This window comes from Schistocerca serialis, chromosome 2 (genome assembly GCF_023864345.2).
Source record: "Schistocerca serialis cubense isolate TAMUIC-IGC-003099 chromosome 2, iqSchSeri2.2, whole genome shotgun sequence".
Taxonomy (NCBI): domain Eukaryota; kingdom Metazoa; phylum Arthropoda; class Insecta; order Orthoptera; family Acrididae; genus Schistocerca; species Schistocerca serialis.
In genome coordinates, this window is record NC_064639.1 from 458336694 (window position 1) to 458355778 (window position 19085).

Sequence of the window (19085 nt, forward strand, 5' to 3'; positions counted from 1 at the left end):
TCGTAATGTGTAAGGTGTTTTAGTTCGAATTTCGTACCAAATGAGGATTTGTAACCGAAACCGGTAGTACAACAAAAAGTAAAAAATATTGCTGTGTGTTACGAATTTTGTGAAACATATTTGCGCTGTTAACAAATGCCTGAAAAAAACGTTCTAAATAAGGACGTTGGTTGTAGGTATCATTCCGAGATGAAGAATCTCGAATCTCGTAGAGTAAAGGAAGACGTGGCGGGCCGCATGAAACCAGTTAGAAGAACGGTGACTCTTAAAGAAACATAAAAGACAAAATCCATCGCTCCAGATGTTAAACACCCGACGAACCCCAGAAAGTGATAATTAAGACACAGTGGAAAGGTAGTCTCAGGCTGTGCGCTGCGTGCAGCTGTCGATGTTGTTATAAGTGGGCCAGCGGTGTCCGGACAGCGGCAGGGCGTGTGGCAGGGCTGTGGCAGCGGCGAGCTGCTAGGCGTGAGCGCGGCGCGTCACGGAAACAAGGCCCGCGCGCTGCCACGGTGGGCGGGCAGCCAGTTTTAATGAGCGCCGGCCGGAAGGGAGACCACGTCAGCCTCCACTCGCGCACCGGCCTGCCACGGTCCGCCGTCTCCTGCTCACACTCGCCTCCTCTGTGGAACCAGCTGTTAAGAGCTCGCCGCTTTAGCAAAAACACTGGCCGGTGGCATTCCGCAGAACCCCAGTCCCAAGCAGCATCTAAGTAAGTAATCTCTTAATTGTTTGGGACTATGCAGACTTCAAGAAGAATATAATAATTCCAATCCCAAAGAAAGCAGGTGTTGACAGCTGTGAAAATTACCGAACTATTAGTTTAATAAGTCACAGCTGTAAAAACTAACGCGAATTCTTTACAGGCGAATGGAAAAACTAGTAGAAGCCGACCTCGGGGAAGATCAGTTTGGATTCCGTAGAAATGTTGGAACACGTGAGGCAATACTGACCCTACGACTTATCTTAGAAGAAAGATTAAGGAAAGGCAAACCTACGTTTCTAGCATTTGTACACTTAGAGAAAGCTTTTGACAATGTTGACTGGAACACTCTCTTTCAAATTCTGAAGGTGGCAGGGGTAAAATACAGGGAGCGAAAGGCTATTTACAATTTGTACAGAAACCAGATGGCAGTTATAAGAGTCGAGGGACATGAAAGGGAAGCAGTGGTTGGGAAGGGATTGAGACAGGGTTGTAGGCTCTCCCCGATGCTATTCAATCTGTATATTGAGCAACCACTAAAGGAAACAAAAGAAAAGTTCGGATTAGGTATTAAAATCCATGGAGAAGAAATAAAAACTTTGAGGTTCGTCGATGACATTGTAATTCTATCAGAAACAGCAAAAGACTTGGAAAAGCAGTTGAACGGAATGGACAGTGTCTTGAAAGGAGGGTATAAGATGAACATCAACAAAAGCAAAACAAGGATAATGGAATGTAGTCGAATTAAGTCGGATGATGCTGAGGGAATTAGATTAGGAAGTAAGACACTTAATGTAGTAAAGGAGTTTTGCTATTTGGGGAGCAAAATAACTGATGATGGTCGAAGTAGAGAGGATAAAAAATGTAGACTGGCAATGACAAGGAAAGCGTTTCTGAAGAAGAGAAATTTGTTAACATCGAGTATTGATTTAAGTGTTAGGAAGTCATTTCTGAAAGTATTTATATGGATTGTAGCCATGTATGGAAGTGAAACGTGGACGATAAATAGTTTAGACAAAAAGAGAATAGAAGCTTTCGAAATGTGGTGCTACAGAAGAATGCTGAAGATTAAATGGGTAGATCATATAACTAATGAGGAGGTATTGAATAGAATTGGGGAGAAGAGGAGTTTGTGGCACAAGTTGACTAGAAGAAGGGATCGGTTGGTAGGACATGTTATGAGGTATCAAGGGATCACCAATTTAGTACTGGGGGGCAGCTTGGAGGGTAAAAATCGTAGAGGGAGACCAAGAGCTAAGCAGATTCAGAAGGATGTAGGCTGCTGTAGGTACTGGGAGATGAAGAAGCTTGCACAGGATAGAGTAGCATGGAGCGCTGCATCAAACCAGTCTCAGGACTGAAGACCACAACAACAACAACAAACATGTGTGGACAATAAAATCATTACATGCTTAGGTACTGAATTTCCTTATTAGAAAATGACAACAATGTTTCAACGATGGAACAGAAATATAATGAAATTTTGGAGGTAGCAGGGATGAAACATGAGGAATGAAAGGTTATGTGCAGGAACTGGACTGGAGTTATAAGAGTCGAAGGACGTGAATAAGGAGCAATAGTTGCAAAATGAGACAATATTGTACGTTATCCCCTCCTGTTATTCAATACGTACGTGAAGCAAACGCCCCAACTCTCTAACTGACCCATCATGAAGATCCACTCGCTCTTGTATGAGAAACCCATATTTTCCAAACTCCAGTGCCCAACTGATGTCTGTCTAGCTGGCAAAGTACTTGGTACGGTAGATATCCCAAACTATCTGATTAATCGTATCTGGACACCTACTAGTGTCCACCTTTCGCCTTTATGACTACCGGATCTCCAATGGGGTATCTGAATGTCTGTGGCGGAATTGCAGCCCATTCTTCCTCAATAGACGAAACCAGCGAAGGTAGTGGCGTTAGATCCTCGGGTCTGGAGCGAAGTCGACGTAATACACTCCTGGAAATTGAAATAAGAACACCGTGAATTCATTGTCCCAGGAAGGGGAAACTTTATTGACACATTCCTGGGGTCAGATACATCACATGATCACACTGACAGAACCACAGGTACATAGACACAGGCAACAGAGCATGCACAATGTCGGCACTAGTACAGTGTATATCCACCTTTCGCAGCAATGCAGGCTGCTATTCTCCCATGGAGACGATCGTAGAGATGCTGGATGTAGTCCTGTGGAACGGCTTGCCATGCCATTTTCACCTGGCGCCTCAGTTGGACCAGCGTTCGTGCTGAACGTGCAGACCGCGTGAGACGACGCTTCATCCAGTCCCAAACATGCTCAATGGGGGACAGATCCGGAGATCTTGCTGGCCAGGGTAGTTGACTAAAAACCTTCTAGAGCACATTGGGTGGCACGGGATACATGCGGACGTGCATTGTCCTGTTGGAACAGCAAGTTCCCTTACCGGTCTAGGAATGGTAGAACGATGGGTTCGATGACGGTTTGGATGTACCGTGCACTATTCAGTGTCCCCTCGACGATCACCAGTGGTGTACGGCCAGTGTAGGAGATCGCTCCCCACACCATGATGCCGGGTGTTGGCCCTGTGTGCCTCGGTCGTATGCAGTCCTGATTGTGGCGCTCACCTGCACGGCGCCAAACACGCATACGACCATCATTGGCACCAAGGCAGAAGCGATTCTCATCGCTGTAGACGACACGTCTCCATTCGTCCCTCCATTCACGCCTGTCGCGATACCACTGGAGGCGGGCTGCACGATGTTGGGGCATGAGCGGAAGACGGCCTAACGGTGTGCGGGACTGTAGCCCAGCTTCATGGAGACGGTTGTGAATGGTCCTCGCCAATACCCCAGGAGCAACAGTGTCCCTAATTTGCTGGGAAGTGGCGGTGCGGTCCCCTACGGCACTGCGTAGGATCCTACGGTCTTGGCGTGCATCCGTGCGTCGCTGCGGTCCGGTCCCAGGTCGACGGGCATGTGCACCTTCCGCCGACCACTGGCGACAACATCGATGTACTGTGGAGACCTCACGCCCCACGTGTTGAGCAATTCGGCGGTACGTCCACCCGGCCTCCCGCATGCCCACTATACGCCCTCGCTCAAAGTCGTCAACTGCACATACGGTTCACGTCCACGCTGTCGCGGCATGCTAGCAGTGTTAAAGACTGCGATGGAGCTCCGTATGCCACGGCAAACTGGCTGACACTGACGGCGGCGGTGCACAAATGCTGCGCAGCTAGCGCCATTTGACGGCCAACACCGCGGTTCCTGGTGTGTCCGCTGTGCCGTGCGTGTGATCATTGCTTGTACAGCCCTCTCGCAGTGTCCGGAGCAAGTATGGTGGGTCTGACACACCGGCGTCAATGTGTTCTTTTTTCCATTTCCAGGAGTGTAACTCATCACAAAGATATTCCATCGTGTTCAGGTCGGAACTTTGGGCAGGCCAGTCCATTTCGGGAATGGTATTGTTAAACCATTGCCTCATAAATGCTGCTTTACGACAGGGAACGTCGTCATGTTCATACAATCATCGTCTCCGAACTGTTCACAGAACACAATGCCGTAAAATCTGTTCGTATCCTTCCGTGTTTTGCGTTTTCTTAAGCGCAATAATGCGACCAAACCCCAAAAACGAAAAACACTCCTATTACGCACTTTTACTGTACGCATCACACATGATGGCAGGTAACACTCTCCAGGCATTCCCCAAACCTAAACCATTCTACTGCATTTCCACGGGGTACAGTGTGATTCCTTACTCCAAACCACTTGCTTGCAGTAATCCACTGCCCAGTGCCTTCGCTCTTATTACACCACCTCAAGCGTCGCTTGGCAGCGACCACAGATCACATATGTCTCGTTTATAAGGAGCCCACATTCCAGCCCCCTACGCATCGTCAGTCTGCTAGCTGGACTACCGGTAGCACTTTGGAACTCACGAATGATTCCTTACGCTGATTTAAAGCGATTTTTTGCACCTCTTCTCCGCAATGCTCGCCTGCAGGGATGGTTTTCGGTTACACAGTTGTTTTTTTCGCCTCCAGTTTAACCTCACAGTTAAAGCCGTTCAAAATACCCGGTTTTTGAAGTAACCGATATTCGGCTTCCTAGTACTGTTGTTTGATCACAAGCTGATAACGTTCCTGCACCGTCACTTTTGGATGGCGTCAATTTTTCAACCTGTGATCATAGAATAGTAATACGAGGGAATGAACATTAGTGAACCGTACTTGCCGCCAATATAAAACCAGAATCGTCACGTGACATCAGTATAACGCCATTTGTTTATGTTTGGCCCTAACAACGAACCCTTACGAGTACGCTTACTTATACTGATTTTACAAATTTACTTATTACTAACAGCAATGCTGAATAATTATCACTTCAACAGATGCAAATCGAAATACGTTAAAGGAACAAAAATTACTTTTCATAGGCAAATACCACAGATGTCTAATTATAGTACTCATGCATTCACATAGTAAGAGGGGCTTTAAATGTTGAACAATGTGGACACGTAGTGCAAGAAAGAGTTAATGTTAAAAGGCTAATTTTCGTGCCTCTATGGCCATATATCAGTAAGACAAGTTCTAGGTAAATTTCGTGGTTTATGAATGTATACATGTCTCGGGCATTTTTCACCTCCAGATAAACTTTATTCTAACAGATGAAGTCATTATCTTGAGATTATACTGATTTCCAAAGTAATCGTCTTATTTAAAAACAGTTTCCTTGTAGTACTAGCTGCGATGAAGTGGAGAATAAGTGTGTGGGAACAACATTTTCGTTCCCACAAAAATGGTGGAATATGAAAGGCTCTAGAAAGAAGAAACAAAAAAGTATTACAGTTGTGGTTAATCGCCAATTTACTGTATGTCGTAACTTCAGATATCGTGTTACTCTGGACACTTTCATATTGGCATACAAAAAAGTCATATCGCAATGCTACTGTTACATTTTTGGGATTTATACAGTGGTTAAGCAGACTTTGTGTAAAAACCTTACCATGCTTATTTTAAAGTGAAACTTGGTGACCAGGACAAGAGATGGACACCAGAGATAGTTTGCTGCTATTGTGTAGAAAGGTTAAGATTGTGCACAAAAGAAAAGAAAACATGCGTGCCATCTGTGATTCCAGTGCTGTGGAGGGAGCCTAAAAATCACCTTAATGACTGTTACGTCAGCTTAGTTAATGCTCAGGGGTGCAGTTCGAAAAATAAAAGGCAAATTGTGTATTCCTGCCTTCAGTCAGCCATTAGGACAGCTTGCACATGGCGAAGATCTGATTGCTCCTCTTGCTCCAGCTGTTGTAGAGAATGTGGAAGAAGATGACGAAGAAAATAAAGTTGATGCAATTACCGAAGACGACAGTGATGTCCACCGCCTGAATGCGACTTTACTCAATAACTGTTCACTCAGAGTGAACTTAGTGCTCTCGTACGTGATTTGAATTTGCCTAAGGAATCTGTGGAACTATTTGCTTCCTGGTTAAAAAGTAAGAACCTTCTGGAACCGGGAATACTAGTATAAACATAGAGAGAAAGAATTAGTTCATTTATTCTCACAGAACGAGTCCCTAGTTTACTGCAACAACATAAACGAGTTAATGCAGTTCTATGAGATTGAACATGATCCTACACAAGGGAGACTTTTCTAGACTCGTTAACAAAGAGCCTGAAAGGCGCGTTACTGCATAAAGGAAAGGTGTATGGGTCCATTCTTGTGGTCCATTCAGTTCAAATGAAAGCGACGAATGAGAACATAAAGATACTCTTAACAAGTATCCAGTATGGCGAACACACTTCTCTTATCTGCGGCGACATCGAAGTTACCGGAATGCTGGGTTCACAAAAATTCCTTGCTTTTTACATGCAAATTGGACAGTTGGGCAAGGGAAAGACTTGTAGTGTGAGAGTTTGGCCACGGCGGAGAAATTTTGTACCTGTAACAAAAAATATCCTGCACGATCCGCTTGTACAACAAAAAGAAGTCTTGCTTCCACTAAACAATTTAGGGTAATTCTGAGGAGTATTTTTAAATGTATTTCAGCTTTTAAATGAGCTTTGATTAAAAAAGCCCACCCTGTTTGAAATGTGTTGGAATATGTTTGAAGGACTCAGAAGTGAAAATACGAGGGTGGTTTGAAAAGTTCTCGGAATCACCACGCGACGTCAGCGCTAGCGCAACGAGTTGTTCACATGATATTCATTGGACTGTTGCCTGCAAACACGTGCCACGTCAGTGCTCTTGGAAGAGAGCTGTGGCGGTGGCGTGACTCAGTTGTTCTTCCCGCGTAGTTATTTGCGAAGATGGAAAAAAACGAGATTCGAGCAGTGATTAAGTACTTCGTAAAGAGAGGTATGGAAGCAAAAGACATTCATGCCCATTTCTAGAATACACTGAGGGAGTCTGCTCCTTCATATTCAACTGTTGCCAAGCTGACAAGTGAATTTAAATTTGGTCAGGAGACCTTAGATGTTGGTCCGCGCAGTGGTCGGCCAAGATGTGTCACTACTCCAGAAATCATTGCAAAAGGGCACACCATGGTCAGGGAGGATCGCCGATTGAAAGAGCGTGAAATTGCTCACGCTTGCCAGATGTCATATGAAAGGGTATATCGCATTTTAACTGAAGAATTAGAAATGAAGAAATTATCTGCAAGATGGGTGCCGCGACTCTTGACGCGCGCCCGCACACATGTGCCGTCGCGGAGGCAAAATTAGACGAACTAAGGTATGAATTATTGTCACACCCGCCTTACTAACCTGATATGGCTTCGTCTATTGTTCCGTCTGATTTCTATCTCTCCCCAACACTGAAATTATTTCTTTGTGGACGAAGTGTGTGAAGTGATTGTATGGCATTGTTGGCCGGGAGGCCCCAAGCGGGGAAGTTCGACCGCCGTATTGCAAGTCCTTTTTAGCTGACGCCACTTCGGCGACTTGCGAGTCAATGAGGATGAAATAATGATGAAAGACACACTACAACCAGTCATCACGAGGCAGAGAAAATCCCCAACCCCGCCAGGAATCGAACCCGGGACCCCATGCGCGGGAAGCGAGAACGCTACCGCAAGACCACGAGCTGCGGACTGTAGACGAAGATTCACTTTTTTTTTTAATCTCATTTTGTTCGTTTTCGTTCGTTGTATCTACTCGGGGCGGATGTCGCAAGACACCCGTTTCAGTTCGTCGTTGATCCATTAACTCAGTTTTTTATTTATTTATTTATTTATTTATTTTTTTTTATTACAGAGGGCAGCTAACCCTCCGACCGAACACGCTGAGTTACCGTGCCGGCGTTCTCATTTTGTTCTCTTTCGTTCGTTGTATCTGCTCGGGGCGGACGTCGTAAGACACCCGGTTCAGTTCGTCGTTGATCCATTAACTCAGTTTTTTTTATTACAGAGGGCAGCTAAACCTCTGACGGAACACGCTGAGTTACCGTGCTGGCGTTCTCATTTTGTTCTCTTTCGTTTGTTGTATCTGCTCAGGGCGGACGTCGTAAGACACCCGTTTCTGTTCGTTGTTGATCGGTGAACTCAGTTTTTTTTATTACAGAGGGCAGCTAAACCTCTGACCGAACACGCTGAGTTACTGTGACGGCGTTCTCGTTTTGTTCTCTTTCGTTCGTTGTATCTGCTCGGGGCGGACGTCGTAAGACATCCGTTTCAGTTCGTCGTTGATCCATTAACTCAGTTTTTTTTTTATTACAGAGGGCAGCTAACCCTCTGACCGAACACGCTGAGTTACCGTGCCAGTGTTCTCGTTTTGTTCTCTTCCGTTCGTTGTATCTGCTCGGGGCGGATGTCATAAGACACCCGTTTCTGTTCGTTGTTGATCAGTGAACTCAGTTTTTTTATTGCAGAGGGCAGCTAACCCTCTGACCGAACACGCTGAGCTACCGTGCCAGCACACTTGAAACGAAGAACTGATAGCCAGAGTTGACAAGTATTTTGCAGTCCTGGAGGAAACTCATTTTCGAGGTGGGATCAAGGCACTGGAACATCGTTAGAGCAAAGTGTATTAATCTACAAGAAGACTACAATCAAAAACAAAAAAAAAGTTTCAGTGATGTAAGTACTTTTTTTCTATTCCGTTCTGAGAAATTTTCAAACCACCCTTGTAGTCAAAACCGGTCAAAGAAAACCATCGTAACGACCAGGAGAGCGGTGTGCTGACCACATGCCCCTCCTATCCACATCCTCAACTGAGGATGACACGGCGGTCGGATGGTCCCGATGGGCCACTTGTGGCCTGAAGACGGAGTGCCTTGTAGTGAAAATGTAGTCGAATTACTTCTTATTTTGTGTAAAAACCTGATGTGACAGACAAAACGGTAGTTCTTTCTAGAATCAGGATAAAAAAATTGATTCAAGAACACCTGCTTTCAACAAATCATTTGACAAAAAGTCTTAGAATGCAGACTAATGTTAACAATATCGTATTGGAAGGAAGTATGGCGGGTACGGAGACTCTGTCCCTAGGGCGGTGACTGGAGGCAGACGTGCAACGAAAGTGTAGCGTGCGCTGTCCACGTAACACAGTGCTCTGTTCCCTTTTCCTCGGGCCGCTGGCGCCGTGGCTGGCCGCCGGCAGCTGGTCCAGTGGGTCGGCTCAGCCGCCAGCGGACATCGAGGACGCGGCCGGCCCGTCTCATCGCCGTGTGAGAGAGAGCCGGCGGCCACGGGTACGGCCGCACGGGCGCGCGTTGTAAGGGCCGCAGGCAGTGCTTGCGGACCTCGGACTCCATTCCAAATACACAATGGCTCTTCGCTAAAATACAATCGTGCTTTGTGTTGTTTCTTTTGTTACTGGGGCAACAAAAGACAGCATGGACACACCGAGATTATGCGAACTTTAGTAAGACGAGTAGCTCTCAGTTCTGCACTGCAGGTAAATGAGCATCACATGTTCTTCTTTTTCTCCCCCCCCTCACCCGACTTCCTTGCCTTTTCTCGACTCTCTACGAAGTCAGAATTGTTAGGTGGATTCTGGCAGTGTTAGTTGACACCCGGATCCTCGTCCTGACGGCACCACTCTCGCCGGCACAGAATCTGTGTGCCCCATCTGTCTGCTTCTAAGGTAAATCTGATGTTCATGTGCGAGAACGTTTTGCAAATGTTTGCGTAGCATGTGTCTAAGGCTGCAGTCACAATGGCCCCTATATCGGTGGATTCCGCCGACGACCAACATCAGCCGGAGACGGCCGATCTTTTCAAATCAGGACGCCATTACGTGCGCGGTCGCACAACCGATCTTACCCCCGAACGTACAGACTTCGTACGACAATCGTTGAAATTCAAATCAGTTTGTTTTTATCGGTCAAATCAACTGACGTTCTCGCACACGAAAGATGGAGCACTCCGTCTTCAGGCCACGAGTGGCCTACCGGGAACATCCGACCGCCGTGGTGGATGCGGATAGAAGGGGCGTGGGGTCAGCACACCGCTCTCCCGGTCGTAAGATGGTATTCCTGACCGAAGCTGCTACTATTCGGTCGAGTAGCTCCTCAATTGGCATCACGAGGCTGAGTGCACCCCGAAAAATGGCGGCCTGGATGGTCATCCATCGAAGTGCCGACCTCGCCCGGCAGCGCTTAACTTCGGTGATCTCAGGGGAACCGGTGTAACCACTGCGGCAAGGCCGTTGCCACACGAAAGATGGGGCGTGAGAAACTGACAAATCCAAAAAAGAGTGATTTTGTGACATCCTGAGGATGAAAATATCATAATCGGGATATAGTTCAAAATGTATTGACTGATATCACAGGTTTATTCGAAACCTCAAATAGTCAAAACTTTTATTGGAAATTTTAGGCGTAGATTATAACCTCAAAAATTAATTTGTTCAAATGAAAAGGGTGGAGTATTTTATATGCTTTTAGCTACTGCAGTGGATTTTTTTGTGGCAATTTCTCATTATTTATCTACAAATCATTATTTTTACTGATTACTGGAGTTTTATGCCAGTAGGGTAGTGATTTTGTTAATGTGAAGTGGTTTGCAAATGTAGTGTACGATATACATTTCCACTTTTAAGTGCTTTAGGTTTTCACAGTGTCTTATGCTACACTTTATGCTTGCCTTTTACTCGTGTGCTAAATGACAGTCATTGAAGCTTAATTGACGTACGTCTGCACAACTTTAAATAAATACAGCGAAAAATAGTGTTTATGACTTGCATTTCAAAGTCACCACGTATTATCTCGAGTATGTAAAAAAATGGTTCAAATGGCTCTGAGTACTATGGGACTTAACATCTGAGGTCATCAGTCCCCTAGAGCTTAGAACTACTTAAACCTAACTAACCTAAGGACATCACACACATCCATGCCCGAGGCAGGATTCGAACCTGCGACCGTAGCGGTCGCGCGGTTCCAGACTGACGCGCCTAGAACCGCTTGGCCACACCGGCCGGCCCTCGAGTGTGTAACAGAACGTTTCTCCCGTCATCTCATACATTCGTAAAGCTTGTCTGGTTGTTCCGATAACAGAGGACAGATTGTATAGTACTCGCCACGTTCTTTACGAAAGAGGAAAGCTCATTCACATGCACTCGGCGTCTCTTTAATAGCAGAAGCCGCTAGGCAATACTCGTTAGTTTGTTGATTTGGGGGAGGAAATTAAATAGCGAGGTCATCGTTCCCATCGGATTAGCGAAGGCCATGTCCTTTGAGAGGAACCATCCCGGCATTTGCCTGGCGCGATGTAGGGAAATGTAAAATCTAAATCTGGTTGGCCATCGACGGGGTTTGAATTGTCGTCCTGCTGAATGCGAGTGCACAGTGCGGCACCTCGCTCGCTACAGTACTCGTATCCAAGCAGAGAGGTGTCGTGATATCCACCCCACCCTAAGAGCTTAAAATGTAACCTACTTCATACACAGAACAGATTCTAACCTAACCCAACCTCCTTGATCCTGCCAAAAACTGACGTAGGAGATCGGACGCACTATGACCACGCTGCCACCTATGTCATCGGGCGAGGTCTGGCGACGTTGTCTGACGACCTTTGTCGGAGCCACTGTGAACGCAGCTTAAGACGGCGGAACGTAGGTACCATTTCGGTAATTACGTAGTCAGGTGGAAAACTGCCTAAAAACCATATCCAGGCTGGCCAGTTCACCAGCCCTTTCCGTTTATGCGCTTTGCGAATTCGATTCGGGACAAACTCACCTCCCCGGATACCGGAAGCGATCAGCTAATCGTTTGTTACGTGCTCATATGATCATGTAAATAAAGAGGCAATGTAAATCCTGAAGTACTCTAGCAACTTTTTCATTTAAATTGATTCCCAGTTAGCTGCAAAATATTTTATTTAACTTCCGCTCGTCGTATTTCTTCATTACAGGCTTGTTTCGGCTAGTATGCCATTGTCAAGTACACGTGTTACAATTAATATAGCTTACTTATTAATTAATCTAGGTGTGTTTCGTGTAAAGTTGCTTTTCAGTTTTACTTAAGTGTAGGTGGAGCGACGGTCATAGTGCCATCTTGGAGCAAATATTTGTCTGGTGACAAGTTGTATGAATCACGAAATTTCGTCTGCATAGAACACTATTTTTGACAGATAAAATGACAGTTCTCACTCCTGTGATGATTTCTGTTTACAGAGTATATCGTATCTCTGATGTCAGAGATGGCGGTTGTATATCGTAGATATTAGAATTTTGTTCTTAACTGCGGTTAAAGGTTGTCTGTTTTTTTTTGTGCGTCGTGTGGTTTTTATTCAAAAATGGTTCAAATGGCTCTGAGCACTATGGGAGTCAACTTCTGAGGTCATCAATCCCCTAGAACTCAGAACTACTTAAACCTAACTAACCTAAGGACATCACACACATCCATGCCCGAGGCAGGATTCGAACATGCGACCGTAGTGGTCGTGCGCTTCCAGACTGTTGCGCCTAGAACCGCTCGGACACTCCGGCCGTCGGTTTTTATTCGTTTTCTTTTCTTAAAATTTCAATAGAGTATTCTAAATATTTTTTTTATTTTTCAAATGGGTTTGTTCGTCGAGGAAGTCTTTGGTATATTTGTCCATATGTGTTAAATTACCAATTCTTCCGAATCCGCCCCAGGTAGCTGAGTGACGCCGGCACGGTAGCTCAGCGTGTTCCGTCAGAGGGTTACCTGCCCTCTGAAGAAAAAAAAAAACTGAGTTAGTCGATCAACAACGAACTTAAACGGATGTCTTACGACGGCCGCCCCGAGCAGATGCAACGACCAAGAGCAAACAAATAGAGATTAAAAAAAAAAAGAGGTCAGCGCGACAGAATGTCAATCCTAAGGGCCCGAGTTCGATTCCCGGCTGGGTCGGAGATTTTCTCCAATCAGGGACTGGGTGTTGTGTTGTCCTAATCATCATAATTTCATCCCGATCGACGCACAAGTCGCCGAAGTGGCGTCAAATCGAAAGACTTGCACCCGGCGAACGGTCTGCTCGACGGGATGCCCTAGCCACACGACATTTTTTTTTTTAAAGTTTTCCGAAATATTCATAGTAGCGACCTTAGGTATTGCGTAGAATTTGTAAAATATATTGGATGTATTCTGTTGTGGAGTTTTGATTCTTTAGGTGTAAGGAGAATCCTGACTGGTTGCTTTCACAGTTTCTCGTATATTCTTTAAATCGAACTGTAAAGCTTGCAGTGAAGGAACACGACCATTACAACAAAATAAAATATTTCGCAGGTGGCTGGGAATTAGTTTGTATAAAAACGTCGTATTCTGCCCAGCAGAGAAGAAACAGACTAGCAACATAACTAGAGAGACCGGTTACAAGCTGCTGGCGTCCTCGCTGCCAGCTACGCTGGCACGTGATGGCAGGGCTGAGGGAGCACCGGACACAGCCGCGAGCGGCTAAACCAACAGCGCAGACCCAACGGGCGTCGTTCCTTCGCAACGATCAGCAGAAAAACACGACTCAAACACCCTTGTCATCGCTTCTCAGTGGGCTACAAATTACCAGCAGGCCATATACGCCACGAGTAGACTCCTGTGTATCCCCTCCCTCTCTCCCAACCGGTGTAAGTGGTATTCTAGGATCAGTACAATGCAAGAAATATGAGGTCAGTAGTCGTACGACACCTTTTGAAATCCAATATTTTGGAGAACCTACTACTCGGCTAACCAATCTACACTAACCAATCGACACCTGAGGAAGGCTGCTGCAAACCTACTACCACTACTTTATTGCACACTGCTGCCATTTTACTTCCTAAAAGCAAGCTTTCTTCTGAAGGTTCCGTACCTCAGTTGGTAAAAACGGAACCTTTTATAGGATCGTTTTGTTGTCCGTCTGTCCGTCCGATTGTTAAGAACCCTTTTTCTCGGAAACGAGTAGACGTATCAAGTTAAAATTTATGTCACATACTTGGCAGTCAAAAAATCAAAGCTTCTACATCATTGCAATCCAAAGATGCTGTCATTTATATCACATATTTTGATATTCGCAAATTCACTCGCCAAAATCTGTAAGGTACATCCTGTCAACCTAGAATCATGAAATTTGGCAAGAAGCAAGGCTTCACAGTACAGGTAAAGGCAAAGTCCGAAAATTGTTAAATTGTAACCATATCACAAGAAAAAAACACTTTGTGTGTGTTAATTCCCTTTTTACCAGGAATCACAATAGCAGATGAGTGACAACACAATACAATTAAACTTAAAACATTCTCGGAAGTCTTAGAATACTTGGGCTTGATACACTACTGGCCATTAAAATTGCTACACCAAGAAGAAATGCAGATGATAAACGGGTATTCATTGGACAAATATATTATACTAGAACTGACATGTGATTACATTTTCACGCAATTTGGGTGCATAGATCCTGAGAAATCAGTACCCAGAACGACCGACCACCTCTGGCAGTAGAAACGGCCTTGATACGCCTGGGCATTGAGTCAAACAGTACTTGGATGGCGTGTACAGGTACAGCTGCCCATGTAGCTTCAACACGATACCACAGTTCATTAAGAGCAGTAACTGGTGTATTGTGACGAGCCAGTTGCTCGGCCACCATTGACCAGACGTTTTCAGTTGGTGAAAGATCTGGAGAATGTGCTGGCCAGGGCAGCAGTCGAACATTTTTCTGTATCCAGAAAGGCCCGTACAGGACCTGCACATGCAGTCGTGCATTATCCTGCTGAAATGTAGGGTGTCGCAGGGATCGAATGAAGGATAGAGCCACGGGTCGTAACACATCTGAAATGCAACGTCCATTGTTCAAAGTGCCGTCAATGCGAACAAGACGTGGCCGAGACGTGTAACCAATGGCACCCCATACCATCACGCCGGGTGATATGCCAGTATGGCGATGACGATTATACGCTTCCAATGTGCGTTCACCGCGATGTCGCCAAACACGGATGCGACCATCATGATGCTGTAAACAGAACCCGAATTCATCCGAAAAAATGACGTTTTGCCATTCGTGCACCCAGGTTCGTCGTTGAGTACACCATCGCAAGCGCTCCTGTCTGTGATGCAGCGTCAAGGGTAACCGCTGCCATGATCTCAGAGCTGATAGTCCATGCTGCTGCAAACGTCGTCGAAATGTTCGTGCTGATGGCTGTTGTCTTGCAAAACTTCCCCATCTGTTGACTCAGGGATCGAGACGTGGCTGCACGATCCGTTACAGCCATGCGGGTAAGATGCCTGTCATCTCGACTGCTAGTGATACGAGGCCGTTGGGATCCACCCTCCTGAACCCACCGATTCCATATTCTGTTAACAGTTATTGGATCTCGACCAACGCTAGCAGCAATGTCGGGATACGATAAACCGCAATCGCGATAGGCTGCAATCCGACCTTTATCAAAGTCAGAAACGTGATGGTACGCATTTCTCCTCCTTACACGAGGCATCACAACAACGTTTCACCAGGCAACGCCGGTCAACTGCTGTTTGTGTATGAGAAATCGGTTGGAAACTTTCCTCATATCAGCACGTTGTTAGTGTCGCCACCGGCGCCAACATTGTGTGAATGCTCTGAAAAGCTAATCATTTGCATATCACAGTATCTTCTTCCTGTCGGTTAAATTTCACGTCTGTAGCACGTCATCTTCGTGGTGTAGCAATTTTAATGGCCAGTAGTGTATAATGCCAGTACCGATGTCGATAACCAAGCAAAAATCTTTAACATTCTTGAGTCCCCGTATAGATGAATTATCTACACACATAATTGTGTATGCACATGACTCTCAGAGCGGGAGTTCTACTCGCACTTAGCCATTATTTTTGCCAATATCAATCTGCCCTCTACGAATCACAATCAAAGCACGAAGGTAGGACGTGTGCTGCAGTTAAGAGGGGGTGACCAGTGATCAGACAGTGGTGTGGGTCGGTGGACTACGAAGTCCGCCAGGAAGCTGGAGGTGTTACAGCCGCGGGGAAAGCTGCCCCACGCCAGCAAGGCCGCGTGCCGGCGCATGCGCGCGCGAGCAACCGGGTCGCGCCAACGGCCGCCAGCCCACGGCCGCGCCGCGGGGACAAGGCTACCCGTCGCTGTGTTTACACTGCTATCTCTAGGCTGCCTGCACCTGCATCTGTGTTTATACGCCTATCTCTCCCCACAAGCTGCCACTTATCTTAGCCGTCGCACCACCTTGAAGAGGGTCCCAATTAGGAGGGTCGTCTTTAACTCCACTGCGCGACGTGGTTCAGTGGCTACGCATTGAGGAGGACTCACTCAGATCCCGACACGGCCTTCCTCATTTAGACGATTGTGACTAACAAAGAGACTACCGGGATTTTTGTAATTTTTTTATATTTGTAGTACGTGAAGTTCAAAACTCGGATATCAATCACACAAAGCAGTTCTGTGCAACTCGCAAACATTCTCGAAAATATACTTTGAAGACTTCCGTGGACCATCGATTTACTAAAATGAAGGCGATTTTCTCGACAGGTGGCATGTCTTACTCTTTACCATTGGATAATGGTAATCGGGTAATAAATGGATCAATGATTTTCGTTTTATTTTTTAGTTCAATTCGAATCCCTGCACATTTAAATATATGCATATTTAAATATATGCTAATTGCCACATACATAATCATAATTATTACGAAAAATTAATGTTTTATTTCTAATTACATTCTCACTCATTGCAAATATTAATTCTTAATTGTCGATATTTTATAAAAGATAGTTTAAATACAAAAACATTTCAAAATTATTAAGAATCTTTTATAAAATATAGATGCTTAAGACGTCATATTTGCAGTGAAAACTGGAATTTTGTATGCAATATGCAATCCTGGATTTTTCTTACAAATGATTGTTGTGCACGAATTCGTACACAGTGGTAAGGAGAGGCGGGCTACAGGGTGGTGGGCCAACTGTTGTCGCAGGAAAGCTGGACAGGAGCAGAAATGATCAGTGAACAAGTTAACATAACAAAGAGAAGATTTTTTTTTTCTCCAGGCAAATGAAGATTCATTACAAACATCGTAGCAAGAATTATGATCCAGCTCCTACAACAGCAACTAGGATGAGGTTCGCTGTACTAAGCGCGAATGATGGTGTCATAGCAATGAGGCTCTAAGTGCAAGTGAGCCAAGTGGCTTCCGCCGACCGTCCTATATCGTGTTAACTGGTGTATATTTGATGAATTTTGTAGATATATGACGCAGGTATTCGAACTGAATGGCAAAGGGCGCTTATGGTTCAGAGTTCAGGAGGCGTGGCTCTGTGGGCGTGGCTCAGTGGGCGCACACCATTGGGTCCGCCAGATCCTGCGCGACCGCTATTATCACCTAACAGAAACCTGCAATTCCATTGCCAACTGATGCCCATGGGGTGGTATCGGTATTTTATAGCACAATGATAATTAGATTCGTGTTAACTGGTGTATATTTGATGAGTTTTGTACATAAATGAGGCAGTTATTCGAACTGAATGGAAAATACAAGAAAAAGACATCATAGCGAGTTTTGAACCTGTAATCTATTGGTTACCGATTGCCATTCTCCATTGATAATGAGTGAGCCAGGGGACCTGTCGAAAAATATCGTATTATTTTTAGTGACTCAAAGGTCCATGGAAACCTTCAAAGTTGGAGAGATGTAATGAACTGCTTTGTGGGATTGACATCCGAGTTATGAACTTTACTTACCATGCCGGATGGCCTCCTTGTAAGTTTCTAAAGTGGGAGACAGAACATCTAGTTCAAACCAAGGCCACGTAATGCATTCTGCATTCCAGTTAAATGAACCGTAGTCCCGGCAGTAATGGGAACTGACTTGGTCACGTGAATTGGAAAAGCCCCACTCGACGTTGAATAGGTACAGAAAGGCAGCGGGACACCCTAGCAAAAGCGAAAGTTGAATAATTCGATGGTGTGTAAATTACGAGAGGAAGGACACGGTGCCAAGCGGAGTGACATTCAGTACATACCCGGAAGGAAGTGTAGAAAAGTGCACATAATAAATATTTAACTGACGATAAGAATGAATGTATTATCAAACAAGAACTTCTGCGATATTATAAACAACGTAAGGAAATCTAAACTGTGCAAAAACTTCAGTATTTTTGTCACGCTGAAGTGGATTTCAACACTAGCTAGGAAACTCTGAGAAAATTTGTTCTGGCTGTGAAGTTATCACTATGATCTGAATTAAACTGGTTAATGGTTTAGAGTTAAAACGGTTAGTGGTTTATTTAGACGACTCGTGGCTTCATACACACCTCAGGGAGCGGTTCACTGCTCTGTGTGCAGTGTGTCCACAAAGCCCCGTGCAGGAACGTCCGCTGCCTTGAATAGCACATCAAGAACTTTAAATGCGAACATTTTAGGTTAAGCTTTACCGTGACTGTTATTGACATTAAATGAAACAACAAGTTTACTGTTACCAGTCACCGTTCTATTTATTTCCACGACGCATTTCAAAGATTTAAACCTCCATCATCGGGTGGATTTACATTAGTTAGTTCGCTGTGGTTTGAAGTGCGCGCGCGCGAAGGCTGCCTGCGATGTTAGCAGCGGGCCACGCACGGAGAAGTGCGGCCGACGTTGCGTTTCTCGGCCGCGCTTAATGGAGCGCGCCGCTGCTCGGTGGGGAGATTTAATAGTGGTGGATACCACAAAAACGTATTTTTACGGAAGGACAATGTCCTCTCTCCAAACCTGTAGGGTCAAGGGGTGTTCCCGCTGAAACTGTGTCTTTCCTGCACCATCCATCTACAGGGTTATTACTAATGATTGAAGCGATTTCACAGCTCTACAATAACTTTATTATTTGAGATATTTTCACAATGCCTTGCACACACATACAAAAACTCAAAAAGTTTTTTTAGGCATTCACAAATGTTCGATATGTGCCCCTTTAGTGATTCGGCAGACATCAAGCAGATAATCAAGTTCCTCCCACACTCGGCGCATCATGTCCCC

The 19085-nt window shown here is 45.3% G+C and overlaps 1 protein-coding gene across 1 annotated transcript in view; it reads left to right on the forward strand.

The window, feature by feature from the left end:
- Nucleotides 1-19085, forward strand: part of LOC126456087 (protein phosphatase PHLPP-like protein) — a 414974-nt gene that overhangs the window by 251251 nt on the left and 144638 nt on the right. The gene's annotated exons all lie outside the window — the stretch shown is intronic.